Source organism: Arachis ipaensis, chromosome B4, assembly GCF_059453495.1.
Source record: "Arachis ipaensis isolate K30076 ecotype BB chromosome B4, ASM5945349v1, whole genome shotgun sequence".
Classification (NCBI taxonomy): Eukaryota; Viridiplantae; Streptophyta; class Magnoliopsida; order Fabales; family Fabaceae; genus Arachis; species Arachis ipaensis.
The window spans coordinates 23741906-23755463 of NC_142439.1; the positions used below are offsets into that span (position 1 = coordinate 23741906).

General features: G+C 39.9%; 1 non-coding gene and 1 pseudogene across 1 annotated transcript; one reads left to right on the plus strand and one right to left on the minus strand.

Annotated features, from left to right (window-relative positions):
• The window catches only part of LOC148566923 (uncharacterized), a 72031-nt pseudogene extending 58842 nt beyond the window's left edge, over window positions 1-13189 (plus strand).
• Window positions 3856-3963, minus strand: LOC148566926 (small nucleolar RNA R71). Its single transcript, XR_015882174.1, has one exon. It is a non-coding gene; the product is annotated as a small nucleolar RNA R71 (small nucleolar RNA).
• Window positions 13190-13558: the final 369 nt, after the last annotated feature.

Here is a 13558-nt window from a genome sequence, read left to right on the forward strand (position 1 = left end):
TAAATAAAATGCAAATAAATAAATTCTAATTAATAAAATTAGCACTCTCTTGCAACTCCCCGGCAACGGCACCAAAAATTGATGGGAAGCAGAAGCTGGTGAATTAAAAATTTATTAAAATGGTTACTTTGCAAGTATAGTTCTTAACTCACCAAAAATCTGCCTATCAATTTAGAAATATGTCACAGAGAGTTTAAATTAAAATTACTGGGAGTTTTAAGTCCCAGGTCATTGATGAGCGGATAATTTATACGCTTTTTGACATTGTTTTTAGTATGTTTTTAGTAGGATCTAGTTACTTTTGGGGATGTTTTCATTAGTTTTTATGTTAAATTCACATTTCTGGACTTTACTATAAGTTTGTGTGTTTTTCTATGATTTTAGGTATTTTCTGGCTGAAATTGAGGGACTTGAGCAGAAATCAGATTCAGAGGTTGAAGAAGGACTGCTGATGCTGTTGGATTCTGACCTCCCTGCACTCAAAATGGATTTTCTAGAGCTACAGAACTTAAAATGGCGCGCTTCCAATTGAGTTGGAAAGTAGACATCCAGGGCTTTTCAGAAATATATAATAGTCCATACTTTGGCCAAGAATAGACGACGTAAACTGGCGTTCAACGCCAGCTTTCTACCCAACTCTGGCGTCCAGCGCCAGAAAAGGAGCCAAAACCAGAGTTGAACTCCCAAACTGGCACAAAAGCTGGCGTTCAACTCCAAGAAAGACCTCTACACGTGCAACACTCAAGCTCAGCCCAAACACACACCAAGTGGGCCCCGGAAGTGGATTTATGCATCAATTACTTACTCATGTAAACCCTAGTAGCTAGTTTATTATAAATAGGACCTTTTACTAGTCTTTTTGACATCCTGGATCCTGGATTGTATTCTGATCCTGTGATCACGTTTTAGGGGGCTGGCCATCTCGGCCATGCCTGGACCTTCACTTATGTATTTTCATACGGTAGAGTTTCTACACTCCATAGATTAAGGTGTGGAGCTTTGCTGTTCCTCAAAGATTAATGCAAAGTACTACTGTTTTCTATTCAATTAATCTTATTTCACTTCTAAGATATCCATTCGCACCCAAGAACGTGATGAAGGTAATGATTATGTGTGACGCTCATCACCATTCTCCCCTATGAACACGTGCCTGACAAACACTTCTGTTCTACATGCAATAAGCTAGAATGAATATCTCTTAGATCTCCTAATCAGAATCTTCGTGGCGTAAGCTAGAATGATGGTGGCATTCAAGAGAATCCGGAAAGTCTAAACCTTGTCTGTGGTATTCCGAGTAGGATTCAATGAATGAATGACTGTGACGAGCTCCAAACTCGCGATTGCAGGGCGTTAGTGACAGACGCAAAAGGATAGTAAATCCTATTCCAGCATGATCGAGAACCGACAGATGAATAGCCGTGCCGTGACAGGGTGCGTTGACCATTTTCACTGAGAGGATAAGATGAAGCCATTGACAAGGGTGATGCCTCCAGACGATTAGCCATGCCGTGACAGGGCATTGGATCATTTTCCCGAGAGATGACTGAAAGTAGCCGTTGACAATGGTGATGTATCACATAAAGCCAGCCATGGAAAGGAGTAAGACTGACTGGATAAAGATAGCAGGAAAGCAGAGGTTCAGAGGAACGAAAGCATCTCCATTCGCTTATCTGAAATTCTCACCAATGAATTACATAAGTATTTCTATCCCTATTCTATTAATTATTATTCGAAAACACCATTATCAATTTATATCTGCCTAACTGAGATTTGCAAGGTGACCATAGCTTGCTTCATACCAACAATCTCCGTGGGATTCGACCCTTACTCACGTAAGGTATTACTTGGACGACCCAGTGCACTTGCTGGTTAGTTACACGGAGTTGTGAACCATGGTACTGGCACCACGTTTTTGGAGCCATTTCCAGGGAAAGAAAGAGCAATGAATTTTACATAATTAAAGTGTAATCACGATTCCGCGTACCAGTCGTCTCCCAACGAGTTGCAGAAAAGTGTGCTGTTTTATTAATCAGATGTTCCAAGAAGTTGAGCTAAGTAAATTGGAATTTAAATTGAGGAATTTTAAATAATATAAATAAAAGCCTTGACTGGGAATTGATTGGTTAGAATCTCTATCATTGATGGAGTGATTTTTAAGATTGATTTATAATTAACGGTTACTCTGTTTGGTTATCCTTTACTAGGTAAGGGAAAGTCAAACAAGTTGGAATGCCAGATCTGTTCACAAGTTGCAACCCACTTAGTTCAAAGGGATTGGCGTTGGTGACAGGATAGCAATCCAACATTTAACCCAACTACAAATTCTTTCCTTCAATCCTTCCAACTCAAGAGTTCCTTTTAATCAACTCCCCATCAAGTAAGGAAACTACTCACGCATTGTAAATAAAGAATCCATAGCACATGAAAGGGAATTAAAAGAAGACATGATTATTGGAATTGAAATTGAATTAAAAAGAAATAATCCTTGCATTAATTAATCATAAAAGTATCTGAATGACAAAATCTTTTTCAAAATTCTTAGTTATTTTCGAAAATTCCAAAAATATTTTTCAAAAATCTTTTTTCTTATTTTTATATTAAATTTTCGAAAATAACAATAACAATTAATGTTTTGATTCAAAAATTTCAAGTTTGTTACTTGCTTGTTAAGAAAGATTCAAACTTTAAGTTCTAGAATCATATCTTGTGATTTCTTATGAATCAAGCCATTAATTGTGATTTTAAAAATCAAATCTTTTTTTCAAAAACTAATCTCTATCATATCTTTTCAAAAATATCTTCTCATCTTATCTTTTTCAAAAATCTAATTTCAAAATATCTTTTCTAACTTCCTAACTTCTTATCTTTCCAAAATTTGTTTCAACTAACTAACTAACTTTTTGTTTGTTTCTCAACTTTTTCAAAACTACCTAACTAACTCTCTCTCTCTAATTTTCGAAAATATCTTCCCTCTTTTTCAAAAATTTCTTTTTAATTAACTAATTATTCTTATTTTTATTTTTGATTTTAAAAATTTTTGAAAAATACTAACATTTTTCAAAAACCATTTTCGAAAATCACTAACTCTTTTTCAAAAATATTTTTCGAAAATTCTCCCTCTCCCATCTTATTCTATTTATTTATTCATTTACTAACATCTCACATCTCAACCCTCCTCACAGTTGTGTTTCTTCCATTACATTACATTCTTTATCTCCCCCTCTTTTCTTCCACTCACAAAGGGATCCCTATACTGTGGTATAAAGGATCTCTATTATTATTATTATTATTATTATTTTTCTGTGCCCTCTTCTTTGTCATATGAGCAGGAGCAAGGATAAGAATATTCTTGTGGAAGCAGATCCAGAACCTGAAAGGACTCTGAAAAGGAAACTAAGAGAAGCTAAAATACAACAATCCAGAGATAACCTTTCAGAAATTTTTGAACAGGAAGAGGAGATGGCAGCCGAAAATAATAATAATGTAAGGAAGATGCTTGGTGACTTTACTGCACCTAATTCCAATTTACATGGAAGAAGCATCTCCATTCCTGCCATTGGAGCAAACAACTTTGATCTGAAACCTCAATTAGTTTCTCTGATGCAGCAGAACTGTAAGTTTCATGGACTTCCATCTGATGATCCTTTTCAGTTCTTAACTGAATTCTTGCAAATATGTGATACTGTTAAGACTAATGGAGTAGATCCTGAAGTCTACAGGCTCATGCTTTTCCCCTTTGCTGTAAGAGACAGAGCTAGATTATGGTTGGATTCTCAACCCAAAGACAGCCTGAACTCTTGGGATAAGCTGGTCACGGCTTTCTTAGCCAAGTACTTTCCTCCTCAAAAGCTGAGCAAGCTTAGAGCTGATGTTCAAACCTTTAGATAGAAAGAAGGTGAATCCCTCTATGAAGCTTGGGAAAGATACAAACAGTTGACCAAAAAGTGTCCTTCTGACATGCTTTCAGAATGGACCATCCTGGATATATTCTATGATGGTTTATCTGAGCTATCAAAGATGTCACTGGACACTTCTGCAGGTGGATCCATTCACCTAAAGAAAATGCCTGCAGAAGCTCAAGAACTCATTGACATGGTTGCTAATAACCAGTTCATGTACACTTCTGAAAGGAATCCTGTGAGCAATGGGACGCCTATAAAGAAGGGAGTTCTTGAAGTTGATACTCTGAATGCCATATTGGCTCAGAATAAAATATTGACTCAGCAAGTCAATATGATCTCTCAGAGTCTGCATGGAATGCAAGCTGCATCCAACAGTACTCAAGAGGCTTCTTATGCAGAAGAAGCTTATGATCCTGAAAACCCTGCAATAGCAGAGGTAAATTACTTAGGTGAACCTTATGGAAACACCTATAACTCATCATGGAGAAATCATCCAAATTTCTTATGGAAGGATCAAAAGCCTCAACAAGGCTTTAATAATGGTGGAAGAAACAGGTTTAACAATAATAAACCTTTTCCATCATCCACTCAGCAACAGACAAAGAACTCTGAACAAAATACTTCTAATTTAGCAAACTTAGTCTCTGATCTATCTAAGGCCACTGTAAGTTTCATGAATGAAACAAGGTCTTCCATTAGAAATCTGGAAGCACAAGTGGGCCAGCTGAGTAAAAGGATCACTGAAATCCCTCCTAGTACTCTCCCAAGCAATACAGAAGAGAATCTAAAGGGAGAGTGCAAGGCCATTGACATAAGCATCATGGCCGAACCTATGAGGAGAGGAGAGGACGTGATTCCCAAAGAGGAAAACCTCCTGGGACGTCCATTGATCAATAAGGAGCTTCCCTCTGAGGAACCAAAGGACTCTGAGGCTCATCTAGAGACCATAGAGATTCCATTAAGCCTCCTTATGCCCTTCATGAGCTCTGATGCGTATTCCTCTTCTAAAGAGAATGAGGATGTTATTGAAGAGAAAACTGCCAAGTTTCTTCGTGCAATCATGAAGCTAAATGCCAAATTATTTGGCATTGATACTTGGGAAGTTGAACCTCCCTTGTTCATCAATGAACTAAGTGATCTGGATCAACTGACATTGCCTCAGAAGAGACAGGATCCTGGAAAGTTCATAATACCCTGTACCATAGGCACCATGATCTTTAAGGCTCTATGTGACCTTGGTTCAGGAATAAACCTCATGCCCCTCTCTGTAATAGAGAAACTGGGAATCTATGGGGTGCAAGCTGCCAAAATCTCATTAGAGATGGCAGACAGTTCAAGAAAATAGGCTTATGGACAAGTAGAGGACGTGCTAGTAAAGGTTGAAGGCCTTTACATCCCTGCTGATTTCATAGTCCTGGATACTGGAAAGGAAGAGGATGAATCCATCATCCTAGGAAGACCTTTCCTGGTCACAACAAGAGCTGTGATTGATGTTGACAGAGGTGAAATAGTCCTTCAATGGAATGAGGACTCCCTTGTGTTTAAAACTCAAGGATCTCCCTCTGCAACCATGGAGAGGAAGCGAAAAAAGCTTCTCTCAAAGCAGAGTCAACCCAAGCCCCCACAGTCAAACTCTAAGTTTGGTGTTGGGAGGCCACAACCAAACTCTAAGTTTGGTGTTGAACTTCCATATCCAAACTCTAAGTTTGGTGTTGGAGAGTTTCAACAATGCTCTGAACATCTGTGAGGCTCCATGAGAGCCCACTGTCAAGCTATTGACATTAAAGAAGTGCTTGTTGGGAGGCAACCCAATGTTTATTTATCTAATTTTGTTTTTGTTTTTCATGTTTTATTAGGTTCATGATCATGTGGAGTCACAAAATAAATATAAAAATTGAAAACGGAATCAAAAACAGCAGAAGAAAAATCACACCCTGAAGGAGCATCTGTCTGGCATTCAGCGCCAGAACAGAGCATGGTTCTGGCGCTGAACGCCCAAAATGGGCAGCTTCTGGGCGCTGAACGCCAGAACAGGCATGGTTCTGGCGTTCAATGCCAGAAATGGCACACAAATGGGCGTTGAACGCCCAAAATGGCCACCAACCTGGCGCTGAACGCCCAGAGTTGTGTGCAAAGGCATTTTTACATGCCTAATGGGTGCAGGGATGTAAATCCTTGAACACCTCAGGATCTGTGGACCCCACAGGATCCCCACTACCTCCACTCACTTCTTTTCACCACTTTCTTTCACACAATCCCATAAACACTCTTCCCCAAAAAACTCTTCACCAATCACCTCAAACTCTCTTCCCCATCACCTCGTCACTACTCACATCCATCCACTCTTCCCCATAAACCTACCTCATAAACTCCACCTACCTTCAAAATTCAAAACCAATTTCCCACCCAAACCCACCCCTATGGCCGAAACCTTCCCCCCTCCCTTCCCTATATAAAGCCTTCCATTCTTCATCAAATTCACACAACACACCCCTCTACACCCTTCTTGGCCGAAAACACCTCCCACTCTCCCTCTCCTCCATTTCTTCTTCTTCTTCATATATTCTTTCTTTTATTGCTCGAGGGCGAGCAACACTCTAAGTTTGGTGTGGTAAAAGCATAAGCTTTTTGTTTTTCCATTACCATTGATGGCACCTAAGACCGGAGAATCCTCTAGAAAGGGGAAAGGGAAGACAAAAGCTTCCACATCCGAGTCATGGGAGATGGAAAGGTTCATCTCCAAAGCCCATCAAGACCACTTCTATGATGTTGTGGCCAAGAAGAAGGTGATCCCTGAGGTCCCTTTCAAACTCAAAAGAAATGAGTATCCGGAGATCCGACATGAAATTCAAAGAAGAGGTTGGGAAGTTCTAACAAATCCCATCCAACAAGTCGGCATCCTAATGGTTCAAGAGTTCTATGCCAATGCATGGATCATCAAGAACCATGATCAAAGTAAGAACCCGGATCCAAAGAACTATGTTACAATGGTTCGGGGGAAATACTTAGATTTTAGTCCGGAAAATGTGAGGTTGGCGTTCAACTTGCCAAACATGGAAGAGAACGCACGCCCCTACACAAGGAGAGTCAACTTTGATCAAAGGTTGGACCAAGTCCTTATGGACATATGTGTAGAAGGAGCTCAATGGAAGGTTGACTCCAAAGGCAAGTCGGTTCAACTAAGAAGATTGGACCTCAAGCCTGTAGCTAGAGGATGGTTGGAGTTCATTCAATGCTCAATCATTCCCACTAGCAACCGGTCTGAAGTTACTATAGACCGGGCCATCATGATCCATAGCATCATGATTGGAGAAGAGGTGGAAGTTCATGAGATTATACCTCAAGAACTCTACAAGGTGGCTGACAAGTCCTCCACTATGGCAAGGTTAGCCTTTCCTCACCTCATTTGCCACCTATGCAATTCGGCTGGGATTGACATAGAGGGAGATATCCTCATTAAAGAGGACAAGCCCATCACTAAGAAAAAGATGGAGCAAGCAAGAGAGCCCAATCATGGAGCTCAAGAGGCGCAAGAAGCTCATTTCCATGAGATCCCGGAGATGCCTCAAATGCACTTTCCTCCACAAAATTATTGGGAGCAAATCAACACCTCCCTAGGAGAATTGAGTTCCAATATGGGACAACTAAGGGTGGAACATCAAGAGCACTCCATCATGCTTCATGAAATAAGAGAAGATCAAAAAGCAATGAGGGAGGAGCAACAAAGACAAGGAAGAGACATAGAAGAGCTCAAGGACATCATTGGTTCCTCAAGAAGGAAACGCCACCATCACTAAGGTGGATTCATTCCTTGTTCTTGCTTTCTCTGTTTTTCGTTTTCTATGTTATGTGCTTATCTATGTTTGTGTCTTCATTACATGACCATTAGTAGTTAGTAACTTTGTCTTCAAGTTATGAATGTCCTATGAATCCATCACCTCTCTTAAATGAAAAATGTTTTAATTCAAAAGAACAAGAAGTACATGAGTTTCAAATTTATCCTTGAACTTTGCTTAATTATATTGATGTGGTGACAATGCTTCTTGTTTTCTGAATGAATGCTTGAACAGTGCATATGTCTTTTGAAGTTGTTGTTTAAGAATGTTAAATATGTTGGCTCTTGAAAGAATGATGACTAGGAGACATGTTATTTGATAATCTGAAAAATCATAAAAATGATTCTTGAAGCAAGAAAAAGCAGCAAAGAACAAAGCTTGCAGAAAAAAAAGAAAAAAATAGGCAAAAAAAAATAGAAAAAAAAAGAAAAAGCAAGCAAAAAAAGCCAAAAGCTCTTAAAACCAAGAGGCAAGAGAAAAAAGCCAATAACCCTTAAAAACAAAAGGCAAGGGCAATAAAAAGGATCCCAGACTTTGAGCATCAGTGGATAGGAGGGCCTAAAGGAATAAAATCTTGGTCTAAGCGGCTAAACCAAGCTGTCCCTAACCATGTGCTTGTGGCGTGTAGGTGTCAAGTGAAAACTTGAGACTGAGCGGTTAAAGTCAAGGTCCAAAGCAAAAAAAAAAAGAGTGTGCTTAAGAACCCTGGACACCTCTAATTGGGGACTTTAGCAAAGCTGAGTCACAATCTGAAAAGGTTCACCCAATTATGTGTCTGTGGCATTTATGTATCCGGTGGTAATACTGGAAAACAAAGTGCTTAGGGCCACGGCCAAGACTCATGAAGAAGCCGTGTTCAAGAATCATCATACTGAACTAGGAGAATCAATAACACTATCTGAACTCTGAGTTCCTATAGATGCCAATCATTCTGAACCTCAATGGATAAAGTGAGATGCCAAAACTATTCAAGAGGCAAAAAGCTATAAGTCCCGCTCATTTGATTGGAGCTATGTTTCATTGATAGTTTGGAATTTATAGTATATTCTCTTCTTTTTATCCTATTTGATTTTCAGTTGCTTGGGGACAAGCAACAATTTAAGTTTGGTGTTGTGATGAGCGGATAATTTATACGCTTTTTGACATTGTTTTTAGTATATTTTTAGTAGGATCTAGTTACTTTTGGGGATGTTTTCATTAGTTTTTATGTTAAATCCACATTTCTGGACTTTACTATGAGTTTGTGTATTTTTTTGTGATTTCAGGTATTTTCTGGCTGAAATTGAGGGACTTGAGCAGAAATCAGATTCAGAGGTTGAAGAAGGACTGCTGATGCTGTTGGATTCTGACCTCCCTGCACTCAAAATGGATTTTCTGCAGCTACAGAACTCAAAATAGCGCGCTTCGAATTGCGTTAGAAAGTAGACATCCAGGGCTTTCCAGCAATGTATAATAGTCCATATTTTGGCCAAGAATAGACGATGTAAACTGGCGTTCAACGCCAGCTTTCTACCCAACTCTGGCATCCAGCGCCAGAAAAGGAGCCAAAACCAGAGTTGAACGCCCAAACTGGCACAAAAGCTGGCATTCAACTCCAAGAAAGACCTCTACACGTGCAACACTCAAGCTCAAACACACACCAAGTGGGCCCCGGAAGTGGATTTATGCATCAATTACTTACTCATGTAAACCCTAGTAGCTAGTTTATTATAAATAGGACCTTTTACTAGTCTTTTTGACATCCTGGATCCTGGATTGTATTCTGATCCTGTGATCACGTTTTAGGGGGCTGGCCATCTCGGCCATGCCTGGACCTTCACTTATGTATTTTCATACGGTAAAGTTTCTACACTCCATAGATTAAGGTGTGGAGCTCTGCTGTTCCTCAAAGATTAATGCAAAGTACTACTGTTTTCTATTCAATTCATCTTATTTCACTTCTAAGATATCCATTCGCACCCAAGAACGTGATGAAGGTAATGATTATGTGTGACGCTCATCACCATTCTCCCCTATGAACACGTGCCTGACAAACACTTCTGTTCTACATGCAATAAGCTAGAATGAATATCTCTTAGATCTCCTAATCAGAATCTTCGTGGCGTAAGCTAGAATGATGGCGGCATTCAAGAGAATCCGGAAAGTCTAAACCTTGTCTGTGGTATTCCGAGTAGGATTCAATGAATGAATGACTGTGACGAGCTCCAAACTCGCGATTGCAGGGCGTTAGTGACAGATGCAAAAGGATAGTAAATCCTATTCCAGCATGATCGAGAACCGACAGATGAATAGTCGTGCCGTGACAGGGTGCGTTGACCATTTTCACTAAGAGGATAAGATGAAGCCATTGACAAGGGTGATGCCTCCAGACGATTAGCCGTGCCGTGACAGGGCATTGGATCATTTTCCCGAGAGATGACCGAAAGTAGCCGTTGACAATGGTGATGTATCACATAAAGCCAGCCATGAAAAGGAGTAAGACTGACTGGATGAAGATAGCAGGAAAGCAGAGGTTCAGAGGAACGAAAGCATCTCCATTCGCTTATCTGAAATTCTCACCAATGAATTACATAAGTATTTCTATCCCTATTCTATTAATTATTATTCGAAAACACCATTATCAATTTATATCTGCCTAACTGAGATTTGCAAGGTGACCATAGCTTGCTTCATACCAACAATCTCCGTGGGATTCGACCCTTACTCACGTAAGGTATTACTTGGACGACCCAGTGCACTTGCTGGTTAGTTACACGGAGTTGTGAACCATGGTACTGGCACCACGTTTTTGGAGCCATTTCCAGGGAAAGAAAGAGCAATGAATTTTACATAATTAAAGTGTAATCACGATTCCGCGTACCAGTCGTCTCCCAACGAGTTGCAGAAAAGTGTGCTATTTTATTAATCAGATGTTCCAAGAAGTTGAGCTAAGTAAATTGGAATTTAAATTGAGGAATTTTAAATAATATAAATAAAAGCCTTGATTGGGAATTGATTGGTTAGAATCTCTATCATTGATGGAGTGATTTTTAAGATTGATTTATAATTAACGGTTACTCTGTTTGGTTATCCTTTACTAGGTAAGGGAAAGTCAAACAAGTTGGAATGCCAGATCTGTTCACAAGTTGCAACCCACTTAGTTCAAAGGGATTGGCGTTGGTGACAGGATAGCAATCCAACATTTAACCCAACTACAAATTCTTTCCTTCAATCCTTCCAACTCAAGAGTTCCTTTTAATCAACTCCCCATCAAGTAAGGAAACTACTCACGCATTGTAAATAAAGAATCCATAGCACATGAAAGGGAATTAAAAGAAGACATGATTATTGGAATTGAAATTGAATTAAAAAGAAATAATCCTTGCATTAATTAATCATAAAAGTATCTGAATGACAAAATTGAACATAACAAAGAACATGGAAGAATAAAACCAAGTTAAGAGAACAAACTAGAATGATGAAGTCTTGATGAGGAAATAACTCTTCTCAATGTTCCAATGCTAAGGCCAATTGAAAATTGAAATCCTAAAAACTAGAGAGAAAAACCTAAGAGAGTGAAACTAGATCTAAAAACTACTGAATGAATCTGTTTTGTTTCTGCATGTTCTCTGACTCTAGTCTGCTGTTCCGGGCCAAAAACTGGGCCGAAATGGGGTGCAAAATCGCCCCCAACGAATTCTGCAGATTATGCAGATCGCACATGTCACGCGATCGCATCATCCATGCGGACGCGTCGCTTGCACTTTTTCCTCTCCACGCGTTCGCGTCGTCCACGCTACCGCGTCGCTGCAATTTGCTCTCCTTCGCGCGGTCGCGTGAGCCATGCGACCGCGCCACTTCTCGCTGGTTATCTCCTCAAATTCTTGTGTTCCTTCCATTTTTGCTAGCTTCCTTTCCAATCTCCAACTCATTCATGCCCTATAAAGTCTGAAACACTTAACACATAGATCACGGCATCGAATGGAATAAAGGAGAATTAAAAATAAATAATTAAAGTCTCTAGGAAGCAGTTTTCAAACATGTAATAAATTCAGGAAGGAAATCTAAATGCATGCTAATTTAATGAATAAGTGGGTAAGGATCATGATAAAACCACACAATTAAACACAATATAAACCATAAAATAGTGGTTTATCACTCCCTCGTCCTGATGTGTGTTTCTGTAGTTAATTCTGAATTCTGTGAAGAGCTTAGAAAACATCATCGAATCTGTAGTAGTAGAGATCAGGAGAACAACTATAAATTGGTAGCACCTGATTCTGATGAAAGGGTTTACTTTCTGGCTCTGACCCAGGAGGAACGCCCCTTCTTTTATGCTTACGATTACTTTTTCAGCCAAATGAACATCACCCTTCCTTTTTCCTCCTTTTAGACCGACTTGTTGTGGTCGTGTAACGTAGCTCCATCCCAGCTTCATCCGAACTCCTGGGGTTTTATCAAGATCTTTCAATTGCTTTGCCAAGAGCTGGATGTTAAACCTTCTCAGACTCTCTTTTTGTATCTTTTTGTTTTGACTAAGCCCGGGATTTCTTCAAAAAAGAAAGCTTCTTGGATTTCCTTTCGATCTGCCCAAGGACATAAAGTTTTTGCTATGTATGATGAGTCCTTTAGGGATTTTAAGAATTATTTTTTAAGGTCCGAGCTGTTGAGGGAGCTCGACCGTTTTTTCTTGAGTCAAATGGTGAACTTGCCTTCCCCTTGTGTTGGCAAAGAAATGTTGTGGTGTCTCGATACTCGTGGGAGATGCTTGATGAGGTTGAGCAGGCCTTTGTAACTGTGTTAGAAGATATTTGGGGGGAACCTCCCCATCTTGATACAAAGAGATTTTTGGGGGACCCCTCTCTTATCCGAGCTGAGCTGGGTAGTGACCAACTTCTTTGGCACTGTTTGTACTTTCTTTTTTGTGTTTGCTTTTTTCGGATTTGTAACTTGTTTTGCTGTGTTTTTTCAGAGATGGTGAAAAATAATGAATCCATGAATGCCTTTAAGAAGGCAAGAAAGGCTACAGCAGCTCAGCACATCTCAGCCAAAGTTGCTGGAGAAGGATCTTCCCAGATTCTTCCCAAGAAGCCTGTCTTGAATACTACTAGGCCAAGGAAGATGATTCCTATTCCTCAAGTTCACTTGGTTGATCCCCCTCATACTTCTACTGCTACCTCTTCTCCTTCTGCCGGCCCTCTCCCGAAAAGGCCAAGGACCGTGGAACCTTTTAACCTGGATGCTCCTGACTTTGACGCTGTTGGTTTTGTTGATCAACAAATTGCTCCATATGGTGTTGTTCCTACTGATGACGTGTCTATCCTTCGTCATTTGGACTTCATTACTCGGAGTGGTATAAAAATGGCACACATGGGGGAAGCGTTGCTTCGGACTTCCCAGGATGTCCCAGTTCACGCAACGAAGGCTTTTATGGAGGAGGCCAGGTTGGAATATGTCCCAGTTGGAGGGTGAGAAGACTCGGGCTATTGCCTTGGCGGCTTCTGCCAAGTTGTCTGAAGATATGGCGTTGAAGCATAAGGAAAGCTATGTCATGACTTATAGGGAGATGATGGGTCTTAGGGAGGATTTGAAGTCTGCCCGAGCTGACTACGCCGAGCTTCAGGGTCATCTTATAGGAAGTGTAAATGCTGCTTATGAGAATTTGAAGGATCAAGTTTGAGTTATTGCGCCCGAGCTTGACCTTACTCTTTTTAGCTTGGTGATAAACCACTATTTTACAGTTTATCTTGTGCTCAATGGAGTGGATTTTATCAATCTTTTCTTCACTTATTCATATGATTTGCATGAGTTTACGTTTTCCTTCCTGATTTTGTGCTATGA